Source organism: Aedes aegypti, chromosome 3 (assembly GCF_002204515.2).
Source record: "Aedes aegypti strain LVP_AGWG chromosome 3, AaegL5.0 Primary Assembly, whole genome shotgun sequence".
Taxonomy (NCBI): domain Eukaryota; kingdom Metazoa; phylum Arthropoda; class Insecta; order Diptera; family Culicidae; genus Aedes; species Aedes aegypti.
The window spans coordinates 263,099,898-263,125,539 of NC_035109.1; the positions used below are offsets into that span (position 1 = coordinate 263,099,898).

The 25,642-nt window shown below is 38.0% G+C and overlaps 1 protein-coding gene across 13 annotated transcripts in view; it reads left to right on the forward strand.

The window, feature by feature from the left end:
- The window catches only part of LOC5571120 (protein muscleblind), a 353,898-nt gene that overhangs the window by 236,650 nt on the left and 91,606 nt on the right, over window positions 1–25,642 (forward strand). The window lies entirely within an intron of this gene.

The following is a 25,642-nucleotide window of genomic DNA, read 5'->3' on the forward strand; positions in this document are numbered from 1 at the left end:
GTATGCTTGCTATTCTCTTCTCATCGGGTAGCGCTGCCTGTTTATCCGAGTGCCGGGTTTTTGCTCACCTGCCGAGCTATCATGCTGATATCAACAAATAATGGAAATAATTTCCTGCAAACATAAACCTTTGCCGCCGCCGCCGTCGCTACCAAACGACCACCTCTCTTCCATATGAAATGTTTCCTGCAAAGTTGACTTCTCGTCCTTGCTACGCGGGGGACGTGGAGGAAATAGCTTTTCGCGTGCTAGAGAGGTGCGAATCGAATGCTACAGTAAGGTGTAATATCAACGTAGGGAGAAGTTATGCAAAATGCAACTATAAGGATTTGTGACGTTTCTCGTAATAGGATCCACAATTTGTTTATGTATATACGACATATGTATATAGTACACGACACCAGAGACGCATTTTGAACGCTCATGTTCTGTGAGCGTTCTCAAATGATCTTTTGATTGCTCTCGTGTTCATGTTCAGTTTATTGAACACGCATACGATGACTAGATTGATCATGGAGTTGTGATCTCCAAAACTTTCGACGAACGCAATTACGCTTTTCGACCTTTGAGCTTCACCATACCATCTACTAAGATTTTGGTGGATTCGATATTCGGACTACGGTTAGTATACCGTGATGCATCAATACCCGGACGCCTAAGACGACAGGAATGCTCAAACTTAGATTTAGCAATGTTTTGTTAGGATATTCTGGTAGTATTAATATTCAACATATTTCTACACTTTAGATCTTCATGGGAGTGATGACATTTTTGGTTAAAATTAATATTTTTACGAGTAAATCCATGAAACACTGGAGCATGTCTTGTCTTTAAATCCGGACACCTGATACAAATGGCGTTTTTAAATCCGGACACTTTTGGATCGAAATCCGGACACCTGTGTAATAATATGAAATATTTGTTCAACTTTCTAAGAAAACCATACAAACTCTTTCAACTAGCATTATTCAATATATCGACGTATATATTTTTCGTTTAAAACCACAAAGAACAAAACGTAATTAACATGTTAATTTATTTACCTGAACTGAAGCGCATGTAATTCGAATTCATTTACGAGTGGCTTGAATCTTAAAAACCAAAGAAATGGAAAATTTATCTTACATAACACCATCTAATGGTAGCTCACAATGCATTTTATATTTATTTTTCAAGTCTTCTTTCACGTTTTCTTTAAAAAAAAGTAATTTAAACTAATGAAAAGTGGATATTTATAAGATGTCCGGATTCAAAATCACTGAATCATAATCCCGGACAGTCTCTTTTCACAGCGTTATATGCACATTTGCAACATAATTTACAATAGTGGTGCTACTGAACATTGCGAGTATTTTTCTGTAGTCAATTACGATCAATACACTCCACAAAAATATGATTCACACACTTTTTCTTTAATCAAGAGTTTTTCGCGTCTTGGTTTGTGTCGTCAAAGATCGTTAAACTTGAATTTACGCGGGCCACGATAAAATGACGTCCCTCAGTAACAATCAACTTGTTATTATTTTTATTAATAATTTGGCAGTGTTAACTAGATCTAAAATGGTGGTACAATATTCTTCAATGTCAACAGTAAAAATATGAAAAAATCTAAACATATAACATTCAAATAAAACTGAAATTTATTAATATTATCAGAGTGTCCGGCTATTGGTACCGTCCGGATTTTGATTCACCACGGTAATCTAGGGCAACTTACAACTGGGATAAATGCTCCAGAATCTCATAAATGAAGCAAAAATAATTTAAGAACACTCAAGTACCTATTTGCACATAAACTGAGCTTGCGCCCTTCGACGGAACGCTGTTAAAACTCGGATGACAGTCATACACAGTTAAAAATAATGAAGATTACACGTCATGTAAACTTCATTCATGCCATGTAAACCCGAAATCATGTAAATTTATGTCCGAAATAATGTAAAATTGTGTTATATGTCATGTAACCACTCAGGATCTTGCTGGATTACATGACATATAATTTAAGTTTACATGACATACCATGTAAATATCCATGATATTCCACGCTCCAATTATGTGCATTATATGTCTCAGAAATTTACACGTTTCGTTCGAACTGTGTAGGATCAGCACCGATGTGGATGAATTGTAGTTAAATGTAATAGTGAGATGGACGTCAACCTCTATCCCAAGACAAAACAACATTCGGATAGTTTCCATTATTTGTATTGCAATAAATGACGAGTGAAACAAAGCTATTTTTGCAAATGTCTATAGCAAAGTTATGTTTTATTCATAAAAGTATTGCAATTGTTAGGGTGAGATCGTAAACCGATATTTATTATATTTTACGCCCAGACAGAATGCACTAACCCGCACCCAAATACATGGAGTCAAGAGAAACTCGAGAACAGGGAACAGCGAATGTTATCCCGATACTTTCAGGCTTAGAGATACCGTCTCAAACACCGCCATTGTTTAACCAGTAATTTCGTCGTATTTTAAGCATTATTAAGTATGCAAAAAGTATGAACCTGAAACAGAAATGATAGTCTAGAATATTTTTGAATTTATGATAAACAATGAATTTCAACTTACTAGGAATGATCTGACGTTGAATCGAATTGGTTTTCTGCGTTTAAAGGTTTCATGCTGATTAGCTATATAAAACGGTATAAAATCCAATATGGCTACAACTGGCGTATGGCCAAAACCGGTGCTTCTACCCTAGTACTAAATTTGTGTCTTCATTTAATTAAGTATTCCACTATCAGCTCAAAAATTTTGTATCAATATTAATTTGTTTTGTTTTCATGAATGGCTTTCATTTACATGCATCCTCTACTATGCTGCGGTTCAAAATAGTGTGTTTGCTCCAAACCACTCATTCATTATTCTATGTCGAATTCTGAGTGTGCTCACATATTTGAACTCATCCAAATGAAAGCTGCACAAGCCCTTCAAAGTTTGTTTGGGAATAACTATATGAAAAGCAAACCAATCATCCAATCAGGTACTTCTCCATGTGTCCTTGAGGATTGGTACCACGATGATACTGTTAGATACTTTCATCAGTCAGTTGTGACTGTAAACTTTGTCTAAGACCCTTGTTTAATCGGACGCTTCAGTTACTAGCTAATTTTTTTTTATCTAAATTCACAATTTTTGGCTATGATATTTATGCTACAATTTGTGTAAGCTATTTTTTCCAAACGCAGCAATGTTACTGTGGTGGCTAAAGTTGATCAATTATATAATCGTTGCACAAACATTTATCATGAGTGCTTCTTACTTTGTTTGAGTGTGTAACAATTATTTGAGCGTGTTTGGATTTTTTTGAGTGTGCGTAAGTTACAACACGAAAGGCCATAGATCAAAGCAAAAAGCCTTTCCACGAGAAACACGTTTCAAATCAGCTGATTGGAAGGCTAGTTGACAGTTCTTCGGGCTGATTCACCAATGTCATAACGCCAAAAATGACCATTTTTGACACCCACCTCCTTCAGCGCACTATAAACTCAGTATTACCCTTTATGTGGGAAAAATGCCCATTTTTTTGCTAATATTTGAAAGCGTCAAAATAGAGAGTACTTCAAAATTTTCAATAAAGGGTAATTTTCTCCCATTTTGAAGTTCGGAGCATTTGCCCATAGAAGAGTGAAAAATTTCTTGAGGTTTCTGAAATTGATCGAGCTTGATCATTCAGTCCAATAGTGGACGATGTGTATGAAAAATAATGGAACGGGTATCGAATAAATTGTTAAACGTAAGTATAAATTTATTCTGGGTTTTCCTACCACAATACGCCTCACTTAATCGATAAAAATTATTATTTGCAGATAGTACTGCATAAGAATTTTAAAACCAAGCTGGAACGTCAACAAATCTTCCGCTACGACAATCTTCCGCTCTAGTCTCAAAAAAAACCTGCAGTGAAACATTATTGAGCGGTCTTCAAGTAATCAGATGTATGTATTATAACGGAATTGTAGTTTTTTGATTAGACAATTTAGCTATCTGAGGAGAGTTGTGTTTGATCCTTCGACCTTGACGCTTGCTCCTGCGGGGGCCGGCGATGAGGGCAGGATCAAACATGTCGCGCGTCGGCCGAATGAAAGTGAAAAAGTGGCGTGATCCTTTAGTTGTGTTTGACCCTTCGACCTTGACGCTTGCTCCTGCGGCGGCCGGCGATGAGGGCAGGATCAAACATGTCGCGCGTCGGTCGAATGAAAGTGAAAAAAACCGCGATCGCTTAGTTGTGTTTGATCCTTCGACCTTGACGCTTGCTCCTGCGGGGGCCGGCGATGAGGGCAGGATCAAACATGTCGCGCGTCGGCCGAATGAAAGTGAAAAAGTGGCGTGATCCTTTAGTTGTGTTTGACCCTTCGACCTTTACGTTTGCTCCTGCGGGGGCCGGCGATGAGGGCAGGATCAAACATGTCGCGCATCGGTCGAGTAAAGTGAAAAAGTTCCGCGTTCGATTAGTTATGTTTGATCTTTCGACGTTGACGCTTGCTCCTGGGCAGTGCGTCAAGAAAGCCCGAGCAGTCGTCAGTTGTTTTCCCTCTCGGGTCGCGCGCCAATTTTTTCTGAGTGCTTTTATATAGCCGAGCAAACGAGTGAGGCTGAAAGTGGATTGTTGCTGCTCAAGGATGACGGATCAATTGGTGAGCTCGTTTCATGCTACTATTCTAATCTATAAAATATGTTTGACTGCACCTTTAATCGTTACAACGGTGAGACGTAAATATGATTTTCCAACAAACTATGAAAGGTTCGTCACTGTGAGTGTCGACATAAACTCTGATTTATAAATCAATTATGTCTACTTTTTTTTTCAAACACCTTTTTCCTGTTACCTTCATTTTTGTAATTAAAAATACTTTGAATGGTTCGACACTACGAGTGTAGACTTGCGAAAGATTCACTATATTCAACAAACTTTGAAAGGTTCGTCACGGCAAGTGTCGGCATAATTTTTCTCTATATAGATATTGTTCATATCAAATGAAAGTATCATATTTACATATAAGCATGTTTATATCTCACCAATAATTATTTATCATGGTCTAATCGCTTATCAAAGTGAATCCTGTGACCCAACGATCCTCCCCATTAACAAACATCCCTCCCAGTAACCTTTGTGGAGATGCAGAGGCAAACACGGTCTCCAAATAGCAAAGGTTACACACTAACATTCCTTCCCCCAATCCCACCTGACTGCAAGGACGTGGCCGGCGCCGTTATTGACCATGTATAAATAGAGGCACTGAATTATGCACACTGAAGAAGATTATGGCCAATCCCAGCCGATCTTCTAGTTGATTCTTTGTGCATTTTCATTGACTTCGGTCAATCACGGAATAGCAACCATTGATATGTGTAGTCAGTCTAAGCTAAGCTAAGCTAAGCTAGACAATTTAGATATCTGAGGATATTTTTCGGCCTTAGCAGTCTTGAATAACGGCGGAAACAATTTTGCCTTTACATCCGACGGTTTCGGTTGTTTTATTCAACCTTTATCAAGGATTCTAAAAAGATCGAATAGTTTCTTATCGGTTTTTAACTCTATCCTACCATTACTTACAAAGACGCGTTTCGTTGTGTATGTATTATATATTGTTCGTTTTGTTGAGGAATAGATTCTCGAACGTGGATGGAATAGATTCTTGAACGTGGAAAAATAAATACTCACACGTCAGTTTCTATGGCACTTTAATAGAAGCACACAACTTGCATTCAATGTACAATCGAACATAATGCGGTACATGTGCATTACTTGTTGGTTTTGTTAGCTACGACGCCATCCAATATATGGCAAATATGGTGGGAGAATATTTTGGTGTGACAAAATTATTTCAGTGTGAGTCTATTAGAGGGCAAAATCCTCAATAAGAGGTTTGACAGAATCGATGCCCAATCGATTTTTTTTTTTAATAATACCTTTCGCTAAGTACATGAAATTGTCTAACATACGTCTGAATTTTGTCATTTTTTATCATCACAATTCTTTTACGGAAATCGTTCAAATTGAAATTCAAAAACGAAACAAAAATAGAGTAAATTTCATCCTTTTTACTAAACAAACCATTAAGAAAAGTGGGTAAAATGTACTCGTTGATTTGACGTACAACCTCTTTTATTCTTTAATTACTCTTTTTATGAGATAAACAAGGTTCTTTCAACGTGGGTACTTTTTGCTTATTAATGAGCCTTTATATGGAAATTATAGCCCCGTGTCAATGTCGTGCACAACAGATCCGTTTCATAGTATATGTTTGCATGGATAAGTCACAAACAAGATGTAAACAAAACGATCAGCTGATGATGAGGACAAGCCTGCCAAAAAATTTGTTCGCCTCTTGCCAAACATGACGACATCTTTGTAAACTTCGTAAACTTTTGGCTTGCCGATGTTGGCATTGTACTGGTAGTTATTTCTGGTACATGTTCAGAAATAAAGTTATCACAAATACTGATTTGATCACAAATCACAGATTTTTGAGATAATTTTTTTTTTTAAGATTTTAGTATGTTTCACAAGTTAAGGACACGATTTTGAAAGATTTGTATCTGAAATGCTATTGCCCTGCTTAGTATACCCAAAAACTTGAATATTTTAAATTTTTAGAAACAATTATGCATCCTAATTTTACATCTAGAAGAATAATTTTTTATAACCATTTTAAAATGGTCTTCGTCAGCTGATAAATACACCTAACAACATCTAAGTAGTACTTATCCTCAAAGACGCATGGAAAAATGCTAGACCTGATTAAATGAATCACTTGATTCATCTAGTAGTAATTCTCGATTTTAGAACAATATTTCGGAAGACAAAACGTTGAATGCCTAATCGTCGAATCCCCAAAACGTCGAATGGGAGAAAACTTCGAAAGGACAAAACGTCAAATTATCTATTTTTTCGATAGAGAATCATTCGTTCAAGTTGTGTTCATTTCCTTCCTATTTTCTCTTTTCAACGTTTTGTTCTTCCTTTCGATGTTTAGGGTTCTCAGGCATTCTCTTTTCAAAAGTGATTCTCCCTGGCTTTATTTTACTCATCTTGACATGAGAGATGGAGCAAACTCGTACGCTCACTACAATCATGAGCCAGCAAAGAGGAAAAACAAATCTTTCGCTTTTAAGCACTGAGGTTGTCAAAACAAAATCTTTACAACTATGGGAATGAAAACGCAAACACAAACGCATTAATTCTTCATCCCGCAGAGTACGTATGCTCAGTTTGTATGTGGGTAAAACCGCTTCTCTTCTGTAGTTGATCTTTAAAAGGGGGATGAAGAGGCTAAGTCAAGAACAAGGAAAAAGCCTGGATTCTTCCGGGACCTCAAAAAAGTTCCCGAAACACCTCAGAAATTTTTAGTTGGTCAAGCGGCTTTCATGGGCTACTAAATAATTGGCAGACCTCTAGAAAGCACTTGAAAGCCTACTTTTTGATAGAAAACTAAGAAAAACTCAACTGGATACAATGGAAACTTGTTGAAAAGCACTTTAACACCGTTGGAAACCTAAAAGAAACCGCATGAAAAGATCTACAAACTTAGATATGCTTCCCTAGTGCGAATCTCGTTTTATTGATACCTAATTTACGATTTACTGATTAAAACACGTTATTTATGTATTGCCATCCCATGAAACTTGTTTGCTGATTACACGAGTGTATATCTAGTTTGAAATTACCGTGATTTGGTGTTTTAATTTAAGATATGAAGAAACTCCTCAGAACTTCCTGAAAAAATATGTTGGGAAACTCTTTAGAGGGAAAAAATCTGTCCTCGTAGTTTTTGAGCAATCCCTTTCTTCATCATTCACATCAGAGTGGATTTCAATAAGAGTGGCCCCAATGTCAAAATTTGAACAGTGAAGAACTGTCATTTCCATACGCATCCGTGTTCCAATCGACCAACAGTCCTGTTAAAACTGGAACATGACGTCACATTAATTATATGGTTGCGACACCAGGTACCGGGTTTGCGGTAACAATGGTATCACCGATGGAGGCGAACACTCGGAAAAGCACGATAGGTCGGCATACCGGCACGGAAAAAGGACAGGATAATTGATATTAATTAGTGCTAAATTGCTATATACTCGGGGATGTGTTCTGGATGGTGCAATAGCAGCAGCAGTTTTCCTCGTTGCTGAGAATGCTTTCAGTAGCCGGCATGTCTCTTTCAGCGGTCAAAGTACGGAACGAGGTGGAAACGAGAAAACTCTTGACGGTTGAAAAGGGAGCATCTCGTCTGACCATTTCGTTGGGTTTTTATCTGTTGAAATAGAGTGCATGAATATTTGACGATATGAATAATAAAGCTGGTGAAATTAAAGGTATGGTTTTATAATGAATATACCAACTTCTAATGAATTCCAATTCATGGCGATGCCTAACCAACGTTATCTTTTCGGTTACCTTTAATAACTAAATGTTCCACGTTATTGTAGTGTGAAACACTGCTCCAAAATATTAACACAGAACCATTTTCCGACAGTATTCCGATGTAATCACTTTCTGTTTGCTCAAACAAACGACCACTCTCGGCTGACCTCATCACACAGCAAAGTGAACTCATCAACTCCTATCACTTTCCCCTTGTCCAACTTTTTTTGATGTTCCTCTTATTTTTCGTGTTATCCCTATAGGGCCAATCTAAGGCTATGAACTGTCCCACTTACATATTACATCACCCGGCAACGGGGGAGATGTGCAGTTCACTCATTTTAGGCAACAAACTGACGACGACGAAACATTGATCCAAGCGGTACTGTATGTTTTCCTCACGAACAACGCAAACATTTACTTGTTTATTAAGCAGCAAGAAAAACATGAAAATTGTATCATATTACCATGCGTTTTTACTCTCCTCCATTACTGCTCTACTCTCTGTTGGTTACGTCCATTCAGAACGTCGTCGTTGCACAACTTCTCCTTGGACGACGGTGTCGTCTTTGGCTAGCGAAAGAAAAAGAACCGACAATACCTGCTACTAGGAAAAGCTTCTTTGTCCACATGTCCAGAATCTAATGCTGGTGAGAGAACGGAAAATGCAGTTTATCCAGAGGGATATGCCACTCTTCGATAGTGAAAGGACCGAGAAAACGAAGAAAGAACCATGCACATATATTTTATGACGTCTCCAGAGAACCATATGATCTCGGTTGCAGCAAATTTTCCTGCAAAAAGGGGTTTACATTTACTGTTTGATCGGAAAGGGTATGCAGGTCAAGTGGATAAAAGATTCCTATTACAGCAGCTAGTTCATATTGGCATAGCATACAACATGCCTTAAAATTTGTTTGAGTATCAAAAGCTTATTCTTAAGACAATATTTAGATATTCTGTTAATAAGTAAATACAAGCATTTTATAAATATCTTACAGTTGACTTGAATGCCCTCAATGTGATTTTTGGAAGTAAAATTCTTATCTGGCATGAGCCCTAGATACTTAACTTTAGCTGACCAATTTACGGAAACCCCTCTCATCGTGACAAGATGTTTACTTAAAGGTTTCAAGTATAAAGCTTTTGGTTTATGTGAGAATATTATAAGTTGAGCTTTGGAAGCATTAGGAGAAATCTTTCATTTATTTAAGTAGCTTTTTTGCAATCTAGGTACTACAGATGACACGCAGATTTCGTCCTTCCGCGGAAAGGCCTATGTCATCCGCAAACAAGGATTTTTTAAATCCCTGAGGTAACTCAGGTAAGTCAGATATGAAAATATTGTATAATATTGGTCACAAAATGCTGCCTTGAGGAACACCAGCTCTTACAGGAAGTCCTTCAGACCTGGAGCTCTGATAATTAACCTGATGTGTACGATTTGACAGATAACTTTGGATTATTCTAACAATGTATGTTGAAAAACTGAAGTTCTTAATTAAAGTTTTTTAATTTTACAATCAAGCCTTCATGTCAAACACTGTCGAATGCTTTTCGTATGTCTAGAATGCAAGACCAATAGAATAGTCTTCAGATTTGTTGGAACGAATCAAATTTGTTACCCGTGAAATTTAATGAGTGGTCGAATGTCCATGTCGGAATGCGTACTGTTCAATGGCAAAAATTGAATTTTCGTTTATGTGGACCATCATTCTATTCAAAATGACCTTTTCAAAAGGTTTACTAATGGTGCTGATTGGACGATAGCTCCAAAAGTGAATTGATCCTAGGTTTTGCCTAGCGTGCAATTGATCCATTTTTTCCATATTCGATTCGTTGCGGGAAAAGACGACCGTTTGGGACTGTACATATTTATTTTCGGATTTCTGTGTACTCCGTCCAGCTCCACAAAGCAGAAGATGTCTCCGATGACAGGGAATGTTTCCTTAGATATTGATACCCGACAAAGGAACGATTCATTCACTGGCATCGTTAATCAGGGTTCAATTTCCACCCCGGTTCTGCGCCCATAACCCCACAAAAAACTCTCAATGAATTTTCGTTTGCCTCATTACCGGGAAAGATTACGCGCTTTGCATTTGAGCGCATTTCAATTTCGGGAAACTCATCCTAGCTGGAGCATCCGAAATGAAATCTTCCGCAATAGAAAATTAAATTTCCTTTTCCGATGATGGTGGCTGTTTGAGTTTGAGTCGTGCTGTGGCGATTTGCGGTTTTCAATACGAATCGAAACCACCATACTTTTCCGGTTCGAATTTCTTAATGCGCTTCGAAAGCGCGCGCTCTCAAACGATCGAAATGGATCCGTCCGTCCTTCGCCAGAAGCTATCGCGTCGTCACCGACCACTACCGGTCTGTCATCGTTCTGTCGTCGTCGTCAAATTCCGTCGAAACTATAATCGTCCCAGCCACATGGACACATGGATAACGACGTAAAAAATAACATACACCCAATCAGCATTAGGGCGAGGCTTAGTTTTCTAAAGTTTTGAATTCAAATCATATAGGGTTCTTCTTCTTCTTGGAATTACGTCCTCACTGGGACAGAGCCTGCTTCTCAGTTTAGAGTTCAATGAACACTTCTACAGTTATTAACTGAGAGTTTGCTTTGCCAAAGTCGCCATTTTCGCATTCGTATACCGTGTGGCAAGTACGATGATACTCTATTCCCAGGGAAGTCAAGAAAATTTCCATTACGAAAAGATCCTGGACCGACCGGGAATCGATCCCAGACACCTTCTCCATGGCTTTGTAGCTGCGGCCACTCAGCTAAGGAAGACAGAAACATTTGGTTTTATGAACTTTCGAAAAATAAAGCGCACTCTAAACATCACAAGGATTTTGACATGGAGAAGTTCTTGGAGGGGGGAGGGGATGCTGGGAAATCGAATCCTACAAACGACTCGCGTTCAATCCCCGCGTCTAAATGAATGATGATGGAAGCCGCTGATGATGATGATGGTGCCACAGTCATTCAGAGCGCGGGAACGACACATTGATTTTGATATTTTCCGCTACATGTGGCTTTTCTAGTGCGCGCTGCGCACTCGAACAGCAGCTTTGTGCAGTGAATGAGCGGAAAATTCGCACTTTACGTTCAATCGGCGCTGAATAATGGTTTGAGGGGGAGGGGGAGTTGTCAATCGAATTGGCAGCCCGTGGTTGAGTCGATGTTTAATTGAGTTTTAGCCGCTCCGAGCGATGTCTCCGACAGTTGGTATATCGTATTAGCCAATGTCTTTGAGTTTTTCATTTTCGCCGGAAGGTGGGTTTTGTGATTGCGGCGTGGCTGAAAAGGTTTTCTTAAACGTTATTGATTTTCATTAGAATAATTTGGTCAACGGTAATACATATGTCGATCATTGTACTGAATCCACAAAACCAATAGATAATAATCTCAGATTCATTTTACATTTAAATGGATCGATCCAAACAGAAAATAGTTCAACAATGATGGTTCAACGGCAAATAATGAATATGAATAATAAATACATAATGTGACTTGTGTAACTTGTGTGACTATTGCTGAGCTTTTAATTCACACATATAAAACAGCATACACTCAGTTTACATTACGATAAAACTTTACTGGGTTTAGGAGTTAGCTTAGCTAAGCTTAGCTTGAACTGACTACACATATCAATGGTTGCAATTCCGTGATTGACCGAAGTCAGTGAAAATGCACAAAGAATCAACTAGAAGTTCGACTGGGATTGGCCATAATCTTCTTCAATGTGCATAATTCAGTGCCTCTATTTAGACAGGATCAATAACGGTGCCGGCCACGTCCATGCAGTCTACACTTGTAGTGTTGAACCATTCAAAGGTTTTTTTAATTACAAAAATAAAGGTAAAAAGGGGTGTTCTGGAAATAAAAAAAATATTAAACATAAACAATTCATGAATCAGAGTTTGTGCCGAAATTCACAGTGAAGAACCATTCATAGTTTGTTGAAAATTCATATTTACGTCCCACCATTGTAAGGATTAAATGTGCAGTCATACACATTTTATAGATCAGAAATAGTAGCATGAAACGAGCTCACCAATTGATCCGTTATCCTTGACTGAGCAGCCACAATCCACTCTCAGCTTCACTCGTTTGCTCGGCTATATAAAAGCACTCAGAAAAAAATAGGCGCGCTACCCGAAAAGGAAAAAAAACTGACGACTGTTCGGGCCTTCCTGACGCACCGCCCAGGAGCAAGCGTCAAGGTCGAAGGATCAAACAGAACCAACCGATCGCGGCACTTTTTCATTTACTCTAACCGAACTTACCGATCACGCCACTTTTTCACTCACTAGACCGACGCGCGACATGGTTGATCCTGCCCTCGTCGCTCGCCCCCGCAGGAGCAAGCGTCAAGGTCGAAAGATCAAACAGAACTCGTAAAACTTTACTGGGTTTGGAAGTACCGATAAAGTAAGTCAGTAAAACCAAAATTATCTCCATGCGTAAGTGAAAAGCGAATATCTGGCATGTCTAATAGTAAAACTCAATTTTAGGTTTTCCACCATTTGTATTAGTTTATCGAATTTTTTGGGTACAAATACCCTCCTACCAGTGACCTACAGCCGTCCGTCTTTTTAGGTCTGGGGAGGAGGTCTTGTTTCCAGTTGTCATGTTGATGCCCTGACTGCCATTCCGGCTTCTTCATGCTCTTCATCCAACCAATCAAGATACCACCATGAATAGAGACATTGACGACTACAGACTAGCCATCTCTGATCATTGCTTCGGCATAATTGTTCTCACGGAAACTTGGTTGGACTCAGGCACGCTCTCTCATCAAATATTCGCTAAGGCTTACGAGGTATTTCGCTGCGATAGGAACGCTGACAAAAGTCGGAAAGGAACAGGTGGGGGTGTATTAGTAGTCGACTAGGCTACTAGACTATATTTAAAGCGAACAAAGTCGAAAATCGCTCCTGGATTTGCTTGGAGCAAGTGTGGACTTCGAGTGCTCGAAGCTTATTCCTCTGAGCATTGTACATTGTACACGTATGGAAGTGAATGCAAACTCATTGAAACCCATTGCCAGTCAGTCATCTCCGTATTGAAAGCCACTAAAGCAAGGGATGAAGTTATCGTGTTCTTCTTCTTCTTCTTCTTCTTGGCATTAACGTCCTCACTGGGACAGAGCCTGCTTCTCAGCTTAGTGTTCTTATGAGCACTTCGACAGTTATTAACTGAGAGCTTTCTTTGACTATCGTGTTGGGCGACTTCAATTTGCCAGAGATCTCGTGAGAAACATCGAGCAATGGTTTATCGGCCAGTCCGTCATTGATTCCAACGCTCTTTTTCGTGTGGACAACTAGAGCTTTCGCTACGCTCTCTCAAATAATCATGTCACTAACCAGAATAACCGTAGTCTAGATCACGTGCTTCGTGAGCGCACAGGACACGGCCCCTTTTTTGTATGAAGCTCCTGTTTCTTTGGTGAAACTTGCCCTCCACCATCCTCCATTATTGTTAAACATAGTCTCTGAGCTGCCTCACGGTTTTGTTATTCCGTCTGTTGCCAGCTTCTACGATTTACGTAAGACCGATCATCGCAATATTGCTCAGTTGCTCTCGGGTTTTGAGCAAGGAGCGTAATGTGGATTCCAATGACGTCGAAGCTGCAGCACAGAGCTTTCCCAATGTTCTTTCGTATATCTGTCGTCCTTTATTTTCCGATATCGATAGAACTATTGACGGTCCGATAACGATGTCAGGAACAGAAATCAAACGTGTCAGCCAAGTCAGGAACTTAGGGGTGCTCCTGGATGCACAGCTGTATTTTAAACAGTATGTGGACTACGCCGTAGGAAAAACATCTAAAGTACTTGGGTTTATCATCAGAACTGCTGAAATCCTTGTACTGTTCTCTATTGTGGTCCATCCTAGAAAAATGTTAAGTTCTAAGGATCAAGTTTGTTCAACGTCGATTTTTAAGTTATGTTTTCCATCTTCCTAGCAACTAAAGTCGTTGCCAGTTGATTCTTCATGTTCATCGAGACACGGCTAGACCGCTACTGCAGGGGCGTATGGATTGTCCGTACATTTAGGCTAGAATCGACATAAATGTTTAACATCGTGCTCTTATAAGAGCCTATAGGCACACTCCAATTCAATGTTTGATTTTAATTTGTCTCGCTATTTGCTTCGAAGGAGATTCAGCTCGTTTTTTAGAAACTTTCTCAGTGTGTTACCGTTTGTGAAAATTTTTACAGTTGCCTTTTTGAATTTTTGTAAGTTGGAACGTGTTTGTACATTTTAAGAAATTTGTTCGACCTCAAAGAGGAAAGTTAAGGAGAGAAATCGAATGCTTAATAGAGTTCGCCAGGGGAGAACGAGAGATATGTCACTTAAGGTGTTTGTTAACGTCAAAAGCAATAGTTTATAAAATTTATAAATTATTCAATCCAAAAATTAGATCATAAACAATCGATAATTGAACTTTTTTTCCATTGGCACAATCATTTTGAACCAACATACTTGCGGTACATGTGATTTCACAACTAATTTAACCACTAACATCAATTTTCCAATTTTCTGCCACTAAACGTACAAGAAAACCGACCGGATCTGTACATTTTTTCAGTGCTCTCTGATCGTCTACAACAGCGGTTTTCATATCGTGTTCCGCGTCAGCTGTGAATGTTTGTATTGATGCCCTGAAATATCTCAACATTTTACATTGAAATACGCTTTTGATTATACCAAACCAAGCCATACCTGAAATTTTCAAGAGTAAAAAGTTGGATCCTTTTTTGACATTTTTGATTTAATTCAGCAGGGGTTAGTCCACATTAGTCCACATTATGTGTCATATGGAAGCATTTCTAATGTCAAAATTCCATCAAATTCTGCCGAGCAAAAAACCCTAATGCCAAAGTGAGTCAAGTAGTTCTGCATCCTACTACAGTCAACTCTCCATAACTCGATATTGAAGGGACCATCGAATTAGGGAGGTATCGAGTTACAGTACACAAAACCAATGCAACTGCAATCCAAGGGACCATCGAGTAATTTAGAAAACAAAGCAGGCGACCGCGTCGAAGATTAATAACTCGTTGCTTTCAACCTGAGACGAGACTCGCAAAGATGGTCTTCTTTTTCTATGATTGCTGTTTTTTTTATCCTACTCTGTGTTTTCTTCAAAAATGCGCAAGCCGTTCAAACCAGTGTTGCCATTATGCAAGATTAATCTGGCACTGCAAGACTTTTAATCGAGGAAAAGACAAAAAGACAAACTACTCATTTTGCAAGTTGATTGGTTGAAGATAACTCAACCAATCTTAATGATTTTTTTTTTGACAGAATCTCCGTAAAACCTAACATTGTTTTGCACATGTATTTTTTTTTTTTTTTTGATAAATTAAGTAAAAACAAAATGGTGGCCAAAGGATTTTTATATGGGGAATTTCGTTCCCCCAAGTAACCAATGATTCAATATTGAAACCGATTTCAAAAACAAAAGAGTTGTTTAGAACCGCTAAATTATTGAAAAACAAAAAAAGTCATCGTAAATAAAATATTGTTTTGTGGTAGAAAAATGATGATGACAGTAGAGACGTTATCCTAGTGACTTTGATTATTATGCAATGGTATTATAGCATTTAGACTCTTCTGTTCATTGAAAAACTGACGGTAGTAGTTTAAACTGTGTCCAGATCAACTCGACTATAGTGCGATTCTCATTTATAAATTTGATATAGAGTTTTGAAAACAGACATGGTGAAACTTTCTCAGGGATTTATCGTTTTGACTTTAATTTTGTACAATCATAAGAATCTATGTGCCAGAATGTAGATAAACATAAAGGATTTATTTGATAAATACCATAGTTTAAATACTAGAATGTTTTCCAATACAGACAAAAGACCATGTTTTAGTGCTGATGTGAATTTAGATTTTTTGTTTTTTCTGTGTTGTATATTTTTTTATTACCATCGAAATTGGAGTCTAGTAGTATACCTGCACAGTGGTATCAGCCAGACTTTGCAAGACTTTTTATTTTGAACTAGCCAGACATTTTCAAAAATCTAGTGGCAACCCTGCACACCAAAAAAATTTTAGGTTTACACGTAACGTTATTTTAGTTTCAATCATGTAAAGCCATCTCTCATGTATTATTCAATTATAAAACCTATAAACACATCTATTATATACAACATTGTAACCAAATTCCTTAATATTGAACGCGAAACGCCTTCTCTCAAAGAATGTTGCTCGCAAAACGGCTCGGTTTACATGATTTTTCCACTGAAAATTCAATCATAAATAATGCACATGAAATGACACGCCGTCGATCCATCCATGTGCATTATTTTTGGCAGAATATTCAGCGTGGAATCATGTAAACTGAGCGATCTTGTTTTCAATTTCACTTTCAAGATGCAAGAAAGCATGCAATATTGGCGAATGTTGGATGCAAGATCATGAAATGTTTAGGTTTCACTCAAGTTTGCAAGCATTCCTGAATGCAATGAGGCAGTTTACATTTTTTATCGTTTAATATGAAATGATAATTCGATTCACATGACAAGCATGAAAGTTTACGTGCCGTGTAAATTTAAGATTTTTTTGCTGTGTGGTTCAAACTCTCAAATGAACATCCCAGCAAAAAAATGATAGCGTTTGCATCACACCGAAGCATAAATAGCCTTTTGAGTGAAATTTCATACCAGCAACCGTAGCATATATTAGAAATAACAAGCCTAGTAATTAGATTTATCAGCATCTTTGGAAAAACTGCTCCTCTGACTAAGGATTTTAATACCAGTTTATTTTGAATACAATACTTTTCACTTTTTCAGCCATAAAAACAACGGGCTGCATTTGACGTTTCGTGGCAGCGGAATCTGGGCTGCATATGACGTTGATATTTTTCCTCTTCGCGAGTCTCTCTCAGCTTTTAACCAATCGATCGAATTTTCATCGAGAACCACTGTTTTGTTCTCTAAGTTTCTTTTCTTCAAAATTTAGAGCTGGTTCTAATTCATCTTCACCTTATGATGTTTTCGACGTTTCGACGAAACACATTTTCAACGAATCTTATACACAAGGTGTCTCGATCATTTTTAAACTTTCATATATCTCGAATATTTTGACGAAGACGTTTTACATTTGGGTCAAGATTTTGTAATTGGAAAGTTCAAAAAATTCTAACAGGGAAAATTTATTCATAATTTTTGTATGGGACAGTTTTGGCTGCAAAATTGGGTTTATTTAAATTAATGGATGGGAGTTAAATCTGAGAGTTGTAAATTAGGAATATTTTGCGATGAAACTCGCTTAGTTGTTCGAACATTTCCTTACCAAAACGATTCTGTCGTTTTCATGAGACGAATTTCGAAATTTTTGTCGAAAATCCAATTATAGTTTCATTTGTTACAGTTTAAATAAAAAAAACTTGCTCATTCATATAGAATAAATTGTTTTAGAGTAGAATGGAAAGCCTAAAATAAAATCAAAACTAAGGTGAAGATGAATCGAAGCCAAACCTCATTTTTTGAACACAAATATGAAAACAAAACTTTTGAGTTGAAAATTTATCAACAGCAAGTGATTAATCGATCAAGTTTACACTTAAACGAGAGTTTGGTTTTCCAAATTTGTGTCCTTGCAACTTTCAGGTTTAGCTTCGATTCATCTTCCCCTTAATGGAAAATGGACCAACATACAACATAGACCAGCATCGTATGAATTACAGGATCATTTTAAGCGTATAAAAAGTTCAGGTTCCAATCGAAGTGGTGATGGAAAACAGGTGCTTCGCGCAGCAATTTTATTTCAAAAAGTGCGAGCCAAGATGGCTGAAAACCCTTGGTCTACAAAATAACTATTCCGAGAAAAGGTGTAAATTGTGTGCTCCTTCCTATGCTGCACACGTTGTGATCTTAACCCAAACCTCTTTTTTACGGTGTTTCTACTGGCCACCAGATATGGAGGTGATCGTTTAGCTTTGGAAATATTTGCCTATTACAATAAGGCCATTAGACTTATCAGCTCTATCAGTGAACTCCTGGGAGTTCATGAATAAGATTTATATTCACATGGAGTTAAACTAATGCCTACGTTACATTATGTTTAGAGTTCCGGAAAGTGGTTAATCGACAACTTTTTGGGTCGTTTAACCAACAGACGTTCAAATCTACAAGCGTTACTAGTGATCTTCCAGATGTTCATGTGTAAGGTTTGTTTTCACGCAAATCAATAGAAAAATTCATGTAATGTTTAAAGTTGAATAAAAGTCCCAATTTTAGTACCAAACGCTTGAATTTTGGCCAAAAACACATGTTTACTCAATTTTTCAATGTTTTTCGTTGATTTAAGTTTTTACTGTTTTCGAGGTTTTGTCACACCTCTTGGCTTAAACTCAAATTTTCGATGTATTTTGTTTTCCGTGTCCCTTTCAAAATGTCAGTTAGGAACAACCCCAGTGTTAAAACAACCCCTGTGGTGCTTTTCTCGGAAAAGTGAACGTCGAACATGATCAAAAGTGCCAAGGTTCATATTTGGAACCATTTTAAAAATTAGAGTTTCAATATGATATAGTCGTTATTTGAGCAGAAAACATTGCACTCTCTTTATGACTCTTTATGCCGTCACTTTGCACTCTCTTTATGACCAAATGTGCTGTTACTCTATTGTGAGAAATGCCAAGGTAACTCTAATGTGAACAGTTCCACTATTTGTTCCTAAGTGAGTCGAATTCTATTCACTTTTGAGTAGTTTTCAACTAGCGTTATTGAGGGCGAGAAGGTAAATATAAACAAAAGTATAAATAAATACACGTAGAAATCGGACTACCCAAATTAATAGCTCTTAAAACTCAAATTTGGGTAAACTGCAATTAGTTCTTACCCTCGGTTGGGTTGTTTTGCCAGAAATGTTGTCAAAGGTCAATGGAATAAGCCTAATTTGGGTTCTTTCGAGTCTGACTAAGTTGTTTAACCTCAGTTAGCCCAAATTTGTGTTATCCCACGGAATTGAGTCAAGAAAAAGTCAAAGTTGGGTTGATTCGTGGCTTCATGTAGAAAAGAAATAAGATCAACAAAATTGTCAAATCAGATTGAAAAGTGGCAAATAATCGGAAGTAGAAAATTATCGATCTGAAAATTGGACTAGAAGGGAAAATTGGATTCAATTAAGTGCGAGGAGTGTATTGAACTTGCCAGTAGAATTTATTGGAATCCGGATTTGAGGTGAGACAATAGTTTTTTTTATGTGTTTATTGACGAAAAGCTAAATCTCTGATGTTGTACGAAGCAACAAAGGCGCTGTGGAATCGATGCAGAAAGTAAAATAAAAAAAAGGAACTATTGATGCAAGTAGACAGCAATATAAATAGCCTGAAATTAAGTGTATTGATATAGATTGCTTATAGTTCGTTCAATAAAATAGTTTCAAGCTGCTGTATTCAAAAAAAAAAATGAGCACTGCTTGGCCCAAAAAAGAACAATAATCGTTAAAAGTTATTCAAGAACTGTTTTGAACAATTCTCGAAAACTTATTCATAAAGACTCAAGTCAAAAAAGTATACAAACTTACTTTATCGATCCGTCGTGTTTCGCAGACAAAATTCTACACGTTTCGCTTTGAACCAACTCGATTTTTCACTTTTAGAACGTTTAATGTTCGGATTTACAAAACGACGAAAGTAAGATTTTCAACTGTCGCAACCTAACCACTACTTTCGCCGCCCCGTTGTATGGAGAGACAAAGTGACTTAACCACGAATCAAAACAAAACACTACTTGAGTCGATTTTACACTGGTAGAAAAACGTCGCAAGTAACTGAATAAAACGGCTTATCATTTTGTCATAAAATTCTTAAGTGAAATAATAGGAATTTCATAGTTTTTGAACGCGAGCTCATTGTATGCTAAATTTAAGCAAGGTGATTCATTTTAAAACAGTTTTAGAAGACAGGTTGTGATTCTTCTGAATTAATTTTCTCAAAACCGTATGGAAGTTACTTACGTCGATTTGAAAAAGTAATCGAGAATTGTAATTTGTTTACTTATTTAACGTCAAGAAAAATCAACCCAATACCCATGGGGCCTTCCTTAGCCGAGTGGTTAGAGTCCGCGGCTATAAAGCAAAGCCATGCTGAAGGTGTCTGGGTTCGAATCCCGGTCGGTCCAGGATCTTTTCGTAATGGAAATTTCCTTGACTTCCTTGGACATAGAGTATAATCGTACCTACCACACGATATACGAATGCAAAAATGGCAACTTTGGCAAAGAAAGCTCTCAGTTAATAACTGTGGAAGTGCTCATAAGAACACTAAGCTGAGAAGCAGGATCTATCCCAGTGGGGGCGTTGATGCCAAGAAGAAGAAGAACCCATGGTACTCCACAAGAAAATTTCCGTTCGGCGTTATAGAACCAAAAAGGTCGTTTGGCTTAAACGGGCCAATTTGGTCGAAAAGGTCCTTACGCCGAAATGGTCCTAACAGGAACCGACTTTGAGTCCAGATGCTGTAAGCTTGAGTGCCGTTTTCCCGAAATACAACAGCTTTTCCACGTCTACAACAAACCCAACTTAGCTTCGATCTAGGGGTGGGACAGCCCTAGGACAGGACGTGACAGCTCAACTAAGACTGCCCCGTTGTTTTTCAGTCGACAACCTGGATGAAACAAAAGCCAGTGCTGCCAGTATTCTTTTTAAGCAAACCTTGTGAACAAATTCAGATATCAAGACTTATAATTTGGTTGTTTCTTACATGCTTTATTCGTTTAGTGCAATTGAGCATGTTATCTCTTTCAAAATTCAGGTTTATATTCAAAGCAGGCGATATTTTTAGAGAAAATTGACATAATTTCCATTATTTTGCTCTCAATTCAGTATTTTATATTTATTTTAGTATTGTAAGATCACATGTGGTACACTTCATATCGAATATGAACAGATTTGAAACAAACAAAATTTGGGATAAATTTCCAAACTTTTGATGAAAACTCTAATTTATGAACTAGCAACACGGCCGGGCTAGAAACAAAGTGCCCTCTTGCAATCCAACTCAACGATGTGAAAGTAGGCCTTTGCCAAAACGACCAATGAGAAGTGGTCTTTTTTGACAGGCAATTGGTTTCATTTTTGTACTTTGACCTGACACGTCTTGTCTTAGGGACAGCCTACTGATCTTGAGTTAGATCCCAAGCTGTTTTTGAGCAACTCTGAGTAACTCGGTTTGCTCGTCTCCATGTAAGCATAGCAACCATAAGTGTGGAATTGTTTGTTTTGTAGTGAAAATTTTTCACGTCGTGTCGCGATGCAGTCGGCAAACCTTCTCTGAGGTCTTTTGCTGAGTGGGATATTTGAATTTCTTTCAGAATAGTTTAAGAACAACGGATTTATTACTAGAAAGTATATTGGACTAGAGTGAGGAGAGCTTAGATAGCTTCATTTAAATTAATTTTCTCCAAAATCGAGACCAACTTTGCTATGATTCTGTTAAACTGTCGTGACAACTTCGCCACTGATTCATTGTGAGCCCGAGCACAATTGTTACGTTGGTCTTAAAGTATTTATAGCAAATTAATGCTATGCAGTAGATTAGTCAATACAATTAAAAAGAAATGCGACAATTATACATGCCAATTTGTAGGAGCCTTTAAACGATTATGAGATTTGAGAAAAGAGTTATGTGTTATATTCGTACGAACGTTACTTTCTCCAATACATTTGAAATTGGGCAAAAACACTATTCAGAACCAATGATCTCGTATTTTTAGAAACTTTTAACAATATGATAGAACGGTATAGCGCTTTATTTGAAACAATAATCGAAATGTACAGCGTTTATCAAAAATAAAATAATAAACTTTTTTCTCGTCATTTGTTGTAACCTGAGGCAAAGTCGAAGCATATCTGATACAGAAGGAATGTTTCTCATATATTGACTGCTTAGATTCGAAAATTTCTGAACAAATGTGAGTAACTCAGAGTTGCTCGCTACGCATAGCCTGCTCAGAGCAACGCTGTCCTCCTCCTTGGCTTCGATCGCAATTTTTATCAACTCTGATAAAGCATACCTAGATTACAAGAAAAAGTTTACCTTTCACTCACATCACCTTACAGACAAACAGGATTTCTTTTAAAGATCCGCCAACCAACGCCAACAATCTACCACACGAATATATTAAAGAACTAACGAAAAAATTTCCGTGTCTGACAGCATCCAATAGGAGGCCCACATTGTACGCATCCTCGGTTCCGGTTTCCCGCGCCACTTGACATGTTCCGCTGAGAGCTAATTTATGGAACAGCCTTTTAAAGTTGTGTCTCATTTTTTTTCCTTTCCGCCACCACCATCGGTCCCCGTCAGCATACCAGCAAACGCCCACAACGATCGTAGAGTGTTTCAGGCGAGGCACCGCTAGAAGCCCAACGGTGATTACGGTGGCTGTGGGTGGAATACAGTTAGATTTCAGATAAGGCGAGGAAAATATTTTACATTTTGTAAGTTTTATAAATTTTGTAAATTTTGTAAAATTTGTAATTTTTGTAAAATTTGTAAAGTTTGTAAATTTTGCAAATTTTGCAAATTTTGCAAATTTTGCAAATTTTGTAAATTTTGTAATAATTCTACTCAATTTCAACTGATTTCAATTTCACGGATCCAATTGACCGCTCTATTGAAAAAACCACCGCAAGGCTCTACATTGCCTGTGACGTTGATGAAAAGCGCGGAAAAGTCCTTCCACGGCCCAACGACGCTAATGGACCACCTCGATGTGCGGGATGCGTGGTAGTACCATTGGTGGTGGTCCATCGTGAAGCAGTAGCGCCAGCTGGCGAGCAGGCGGAAAAGCAGAGACTGATGATTGTCATAATCATAATGATAATGAATTTTGGTTTTATTTCACCGCGTACCTACCGCCTGATAAAAGCTACCGCGAGTCCATGGCGAGGACTCAGGCTCAAGGGTGGCTTTCACTTTCATGTTGGAAAATGGTGCTTGCTGGAGGATGATGGTGATGATCGTTGGTACCTACAGTTTGATGCAGCTGCCCGAGAGAAAGAGAGAGAGGAAAAGTGCGGAAGAGAATATGTTTGGATTTTATTTTATTTTTCCATTAGCTTTATTTGGTGTTTTCCTCTTCGCGGAACCGTCAGTCTGTTCTTCGTTTCTGTGAATGAGTTTGTTTTCCCGGCACCCTTTTGTGTACTTTGACGGGTTCCTGGTGCGAGGTGGAAAGTAATGAACATTGAGCATGGGTTGTAAAGCGTTTTTCACTTCGACGAATTGGTAGCCAGGATGCTTAGATTGATGTGATGGATAACCCTAAGCCAGAAATATCTATTTCTGACCAATATGTTCCAATCCAAGTAGAAAATTGCGCATAATAACTTTACAAACCATAAAACACAAGAAGATGTCAGTTCTAATCGATTTTTGTCTTATAAACCTCTTGTTGGGTGCCATTTTGAAGTTTAATTCACACAATGACGTATTAATCGGCGTTGGACACCATTACACTGCAGTAAATGCATTGGGAAATCAAATATGAACTTTGATTTAAATTCATGAATAACTTCTTTCATCCATGAATATAATTCTATGGGCTCCACAAAATCGAAATACAAGCCTCTCTGAAATACAAAACAACTTTTGATTAAAATTTCATAAATAAGTTGTGTCATCTATTGTTACGATCGCATTAACACGGTTTATTGTCGTTTTGCCGGAAAACTCTTGCGCCAAAAGTCCTACCGGAACACGAAATTAGTCTCACGGTTTGCGATTATTTATCACGTTCTTACTGTTCGCTTTTATCGGACCGACGAAGACATTACCACGAGACCCAAATAAAACGGCTTTATTAGAATTCGTTAATTTTTGAGCGCATGTCATTTTTCACTGCTTCGGAAAAGCCTCTCCATTAGGGTGCAGCTGTCTGTTTTTTGGAAGTTCTCAAAGCCAAAAATTTTTGTGCTCTCCAGTATTCTGATCAAATCTCGATGTAACCTCAAAATTTGAGCCAAACATATTGAGATTCATAGCTAGCGTAAAATAGAGTGAAAAAACTGTCAACTAAGACTAGTTATGATTGTAGGAAAAAAATGGTGTTCTGATGTGAATGATTCTGAGAGCTTCAAAATGGTGGAAAATGACAAAGTAATGAAGACTTCACTGAAACCATTCTTTATACCTTGATTATTCACCTCCATGACGCTACTACATTCTAATATTTTTGCCTCAAACTTTAAGGTTCCACTTTTTGTGTTATCCTAAATCAGGAGAAAACAAGAATTTTTGGTTTTGAGAAGTTTCAAAATACAAGCCGCACCCTACTCCTCATCCATTGGCGGTGTCAACCAATGACACCGGAGCCGCAGCAGCGACAAAACTTTTTATTACCCTACCAATAAAGTGAACTTTCTGAGAGGCACGAGGTGTAAAAATAACCAACGATGAGGCGACAACATCGATACGGCAGGAAGCAACAAAAAAAAAGGAACACGAGCCTGTCATAATAAAATTTTGGATGAAGCAAGTTTTATTTGGAATTCGTGTCACAACATATAAACTGCATCGTCCCGCCGAAACCCGCGCTGCCAATCCGGAACGTGTTGGAAAATTGCTCGAATAAAAGTCCGAGACAACACACACCCCGAGAGGGAAAACCCAAAACCTGGGAAAGGTCCTCCCCGATCGCGCCAAATGGAGCAATTCAAGAGCAAATGCTCGTCGGGCTTTTTTCCCGCTAGCTCTTCGCTTTTATGCTGAAGGATTAATAGTACCATAAAGAATATAAATATGACAGTTATGAAGGTTTTCTTCTTCAATTTATACCGGATATATTTGTTTTCCGTATGCTGCTCGATTGCTGCCATGGATTCCTTCCGTATCCTGATGAAGGCGAAAAAAATTGGAGAAAAGATTGGCGAAAAAGAAGCTATTGTTTCCGAATTTATAGCCACATCGGGCTGCGACGAATTTCGGTGGACCTTTTCTCAGTGTGCCATTCGAATCCGATTGGCCCCTGACCGGTTTCATCTATGGGAATTAGTATTCTGGACTTGGCTTCAATCGACTTGAAGCAATGGACCGAGTTTACTATCAGTGTGAGACCTTTTAATGACGTCGCTTGGATGTCCTTGGATGTTATCGTTTCTGATTCGGACGGAACCGAAACAATGATTGTGCTAAGTTTGATTCTTAGTTTTTTTATGCTTTCCGAAACAAATCATCAGAAAAAAAGCAGTTTTTTTTTTGTGAAAAACAAGAGGAACTTTCT